The sequence below is a fragment of the Euphorbia lathyris genome, chromosome 2 (assembly GCF_963576675.1).
Source record: "Euphorbia lathyris chromosome 2, ddEupLath1.1, whole genome shotgun sequence".
NCBI classification, from domain to species: domain Eukaryota; kingdom Viridiplantae; phylum Streptophyta; class Magnoliopsida; order Malpighiales; family Euphorbiaceae; genus Euphorbia; species Euphorbia lathyris.
The window spans coordinates 78,185,884-78,191,877 of record NC_088911.1 but is presented as its reverse complement, the minus strand read 5'-3'; the positions used below and the strand labels follow the sequence as shown (position 1 = coordinate 78,191,877).

The 5,994-nt window shown below is 35.3% G+C and overlaps 1 non-coding gene across 1 annotated transcript; it reads left to right on the top strand.

Moving 5' to 3' along the window:
- The first annotated feature begins 4,259 nt into the window (after positions 1–4,259).
- On the top strand, positions 4,260–4,366 carry LOC136221010 (small nucleolar RNA R71). Its single transcript, XR_010684803.1, has one exon. It is a non-coding gene; the product is annotated as a small nucleolar RNA R71 (small nucleolar RNA).
- Positions 4,367–5,994: the final 1,628 nt, after the last annotated feature.

Here is a 5,994-nt window from a genome sequence, read left to right as displayed (position 1 = left end):
TTGATTTGACAAAATTATTTAAGTAATTGATAAAAAATATTCTAACACATTAAATTTAAATGCTTTGATTTAATTACACTAATGTGTTTGTTCAATGTTGAGTTTATTGATTTATAAGACATTAAGATATAAAGCCCATAAGTGGAAGTCAAGCCCAGGTCAACACATCAAGACCTCACAGCCTAAGAAGATGAAACGAAGTCGTATTAAGCAAAACGACGACTCAGCATGAAGAAGGATCGAGAAGCCTTCTAGCAAAAGCTTCAAGAGGAAGATGCTGAGTTAAGCGACAAGCAGTCAGGACAGCGGCAAACAAGAACCAACTTCTAGACAAAGTATTTCTACTTTGGGTAAAGTTCAGAAGGCACGGGAAGCTGTCTGGAAGACTTTGCCAAAAATATCGAAACATTCTGTTTACCGGACGAAAAGCTACCGAGCACTGCGGTGGACAGAAGATGCAAGAATCTCATTGGCCAATGACACTGAGCACGTACTGAGTGACAATGACAGGAAGCCGTTTCCCTCCAACGGTTATTTCGAAATTCGAAATTACCGGTGCCTCAAGTGTCACTATATAAAGGCCTCTCATTTGCTTCAATCGATGCAGATCTTCAATTAGCCGAAATGCTGTCCAAATTCATACTTAAAGTTATGTGAGAAAAGCAAAGCAAAAACCTTACACCAATTTCCAAATTATTGTGTAAAAGTCTAGAGTGATTTTTAATCATCTAAAGTGTCTTAGCAATTGTTGTTTAGGACAAACACTTTATCATTTCTAGAAAAATAGAAAGTAGAGGCTGAGTACTCGGTTATAGTACTCAGCGGTAGATATAGGAGTGAGTAGAGGTATAGAGGAAGGTACTCTTGTATACTCAGCTTCTATTGTAAAAGGTTTCGTGCTCTACCTTTAAAGAGCTCAGTAGAGAATTCAAAAAGCTCGGACGAGTTCCGGGGACTGGATGTAGGCGGAGAGGCTGAATCAGGATATGTCTGCTGAGTAACATATTTCTAACCCTTAAACTCCTTTATATTTTTCTTGCTATAAAACTGACTAAGTAACGAACTCACACTGAGTTGAGTGCACTAAGAAGTTGAGTTCAGGAATAGACTCTAAGTGCTATCTCCTGACTCAAGGAAAGAAACAGACTTAGTCACAAGTTGACTAAGCTTGTGTCTTAGAATTACTTAGCGCCGCTGTGTAAACCTTTTCTTAAGAAAAGATCTCAGCCTAAACGGACAAAATTTTAAATAGTTCCTATCCCCCCCCCCCTTGGAACTAAACTTGTCACGTTATAAGGGACCAACACACATCCCACGGCTAAGTCACTTGCATCACACATGATTTTAAAAGGTAAATCCCAATCGGGTTTAGCAATTATGGGAGCACTAACTAAAGCTGCTTTCAATGTTTCAAAAGCTTTAACACAATCTTCATTAAAATCAAATGTTGAATCTTTCATGAGTAAATTAGTAAGTGGTTTGGAAATTACAGAAAAGTTTTTGATAAACCTTCTGTAAAAACCAGAATGTCCTAAAAATGTCTGTACTCCTTTAACAGTAGTTGGAGGGGGTAATTTTTCTACCACTGAAGTTTTTGCTCTATCCACTTCTAATCCTTTTTCAGAAATTTTATGACCTAAAACAATTCCCTCGTCTACCATGAAATGACATTTTTCCCAGTTTAAAACTAAGTTCGTTTCTTCACATCTAGACAACACTTTATCTAAGTTTCCTAAACATGCATCAAAAGAATCTCCATAAACTGAAAAATCATCCATGAAAACTTCCATGATATCTTCAATGAAATCGTTAAAAATTGCAGTCATAAAACATTGAAATGTTGCTGGTGCATTACATAGACCAAAGGGCATTCTCCTATATGCAAATGTTCCATAAGGACATGTGAAGGTTGTTTTAACATGGTCATCCGAGTAAATATATATTTGAAAGAATCTGGAATACCCATCGAGAAAACAATAGAAAGCATGACTGGCTATCCTTTCGATCATTTCATCAATGAAAGGTAGAGGAAAATGATCTTTCCTGGTTGCTTTATTTAGGTTCCTATAATCTATACAAACCCTCCAACCGGTGGTGGTTCGCGTAAGTATTAATTCACCTTCGTCATTCCTTACAACAGTTATGCCTCCCTTTTTAGGTACACAATGGATTGGACTAACCCATTCACTATCTGAGATAGAATAAATGATTCCATTGTCTAAAAGTTTAGTAATCTCATTTTTTACTACTTCCTTCATGTTTGGATTTAAGCATCTTTTCCTATCCGCTTTAGGTGGCTTATCCTCTTCTAAGTGAATTCTGTGCATAACAATACTAGGATTAATTCCTTTTAAGTCTGAAATTTGCCATCCCATACTTCCTATCCTATTCCTAATAATTCCTTTCAATTTTTCTTCTTGAACTTTAGTTAACTTGTTAGAGATAATTATAGGTAGAGAATCACCTTCGCCTAAGAAAGCGTACCTCAAATGGTTTGGTAACTCTTTAAGTTCTAACTTAGGGGGTACTACAATTGAAGGCGGTACTGGTCCATCTTCTCGAATCAAAGGCTCTGGGTCCTTATCTTCTAATTCTTCTCCTATTATAGGTTCTATTATTTCTTCTTTTTGAACAATGTCATTAACACATTCTTCAACCAAGTCGAGTTTCATACAAGCGAATTCCTCCATAGGATATTTCATCACTTTGTTCATATTAAACTCGATCTTATCTTCTCCTATCCTTAAAACTACTTTCCCTTCCAACACATCAACTAGAGCACGTCCCGTGTTCATAAACGGTCTACCAAAAATTAGTGGACAATTAACGTCATATGCAAAGTCTAGGATGATGAAATCGGTAGGAAAAATAAATTTATTGACTTTAACTAAAACGTCCTCAATTATACCATATGGTCTCTTAGTGGTTTGATCCGCTAACTGCAAAACCATATTGGTACGTTTGATATCTTCTTCTAAACCTAATTTGTTAAAAATAGACAACGGCATTAAGTTTATACTTGCTCCTAGATCACAAAGACAACTTGGGAATTCAATATCTCCCAATTTACACGGAATAGTAAAACATCCGGGATCTTTGAGTTTAGTAGAAAAATTGCTTGACACTATTGAACTACAATCCTCAGTTAGCGAAATTGATGAAATTCCTTCCCAACTAATTTTCTTTGAAATCAAATCCTTTAAGAACTTACCATAGTTAGGAATCTGCGTTATCGCATCCATAAACGTCAAATTAATATGCAAATTTTTAAGTTTATCTAAAAATGTTAAAAGTTGTTTGTCATAGTCTTTATTTCGGACTTTGTGTGGAAAAGGTGGTTTGGGTACAAAAGTGTTTGTATTTGAGTCAATTGGTGAACTTTTTGCATTTAATGCATCTTCGTTGGATTTTGTTGGTAAATCAGTTCCTGATAAAGTAGAATCTCCGGGCATTTCCGGACCTAAGTAATTTTTTCCTGAACGAAGAGTGATAGCCTTTACTTGCTCTTTCGGATTTTCTTCCGTATGGCTAGGAAGACTTCCCTCTTTTCGGGATGGAATCGATTTAGCAATTTGTCCAATTTGAACCTCCAAATTATGGATGCTAGATGAGTGGTTTTTAATAAGCTGATCGAATTTATTTTCGATCCGTTTAAAACCATCGTCCTGATTACTTATTTTTCCACCGATAGCATCTATAAATTTGTCGATTTTAGAAGATAAAGTGCTAATTGTATCTCTTGATTGATTTTGATAACTATTGGTACGATTTTGAGTGGCATTTGCATCATTATTATTATCTTTCCAATTAAAGTTAGGATGATTCCTCCATCCAGAATTATAAGTATTAGAGTAAGGATTATTAGTTTGGTTTTGCCCTTGGACAAAATTTACCTGTTCAATCTCGCTCATACCTTCATAATCCACATCTGTTTGGATTGGATTACCATTGGCATCGCACGGTGCCATAAACCTATCAATTTTGTGCGATAAGGCAGAAAATTGGGCTTGTAACATCGAGACTGGATCGAGATTCACTACACCTTTAACGGATGATGTGGTTGAGGATGATGGTTTCGCCACTGGTATGTGTCCACGTTCTGCGGGCCAAATACTCTGTTGATTGCCATTTCCTCTAAAAGTTCTCTTGCTTGGGCTGATGTCTTCTTCATAAATAACCCTCCCGACATAGCATCTAATGAACCTCTAGTTGTAGGATTTAATCCATTATAAAATGTCTGCATTAAAAGTGCATCGGGCAATTGGTGGTGTGGGCATAAACATTGAAGTTCTTTAAAACGTTCCCAAGCCTCATAAAGAGTTTCATTGTCGTTCTGTGAAAAAGATGTTAACTCTTTTATGACTCTTGTGGTTTTTGCTAAAGGAAAATATTTTGATAAAAATGCTTGGGCTAATTATTCCCAAGTTGCAAATGTTGCGCCTGGCATAGAAGTTAACCATTCTTTGGCTCTATCCTTCAAAGTGAATGCAAAGAGTCGAAGTGTGATTGCTTCGGCAGTCACATCTGGTATCTTCAAAGTGTCACAAATTTTAAAGAAATTTGTCAAATGGGTGTTAGGATTTTCGTTAGGTAACCCATAAATTGTTACGTTATTTTGCAACATATTAAGCAACGTGGGCTTAATTTCAAATTGGTTTGCGGTGATTCTAGGTCTAACGATACTATTGGTTACACCGGCCACCCCTGGCCTAGCGTATTCCATAAGTGTTGGTGGATTTGCCATATTTTCTGGCTGTGGTTCTGAATTTTTTTTTCTTTGTTTTTCTTGTCTTTCTTTTTCTTTTTAATGGTCTTTTCAATTTCTGGGTCAATTGGGTTTGGTGCAATGCCTGAACTTCGAGAACTGCGCATGAACTTGAAATTTTTGCACGAACCGAAACTACCTTCAAAACAGAATTGAAAAATAAATATGTTAGTAAATTAAAAATAAATAAATTACAAAAGTTAAAATAAGTATGTATAAACCTAGATTCGAAATAAAACACGAAAAATCTAAATTTTTGTTAAAAATTTGACGTTCCCCGGCAACGGCGCCAAAAGCTTGTTGAGCGATTTCTGCAAGTGCACGGTTTCTCTTGTAGTAATAAAAAGATATCGATCCCACAGGGAATGTTTTTCAATGAAAACTTATTTAAGTGTAATTTAAATACGACTTAAGGTTTATAGAAATAGATAATCGTTATTTGAAATTGGTTTTGATATTGATTGAATAAGAATTAGGTTAGAATATGTAGAATGTTAGAAATCAATTCTGTTTTGAATATGAACTACAAAACAGAAACGTTTATTGTTTAAATAAGAGAATAATTGTGTTCGTTCGCATTAAGCAAAGAAAACAACTTTAAACTTTGTATAAACTGTAAAAATGTAATAACGTAAACTCCTTCAATTAAAGGGCTTTGAACCGCAGACAATCTTCCTACGGTCGGGATAGATTGCGACATTAACCAAATTAATTCTCGCGGAATGAATTTTCCTAAGTGTTTAATAAAGTTTCATTGGAAAGATATTGAATTTAAATACGTTTTAATGAAAACACCAGAACTCACTTCGGATCAATTACAGAAGTGCTACATAAAATTATATTGAATTGCATGCACTTTATTAGATGAAGTATGAATTTGATACAAGTTTACAGAGAATAAAAAGCATGGAAGCATTCAAACGACATGAGAGTTCCGGGTCATCAATCCTTTCCTCAAACCTCGTTAGAGTTTCTCAGGCTCCGGGGTCGAATCCGCTACTTAGTCTTCTCGCCGAATCTTCGGAATAGAGATGGTTTGTCTACTACCAAAATGTAAACTAATAAAAACAAATCTTAATCTAAATCTAAATGCTACTGTGTATGTAATTATTTGATAAACAATGTGTGTACATCATATCGTTTTTTACAAAATCGAACTTCTAACTCTGAATCGTTTGACTCAGAATTTCTGCATTAATTCTGTACTAAATCTTAACTCTCAATTATAT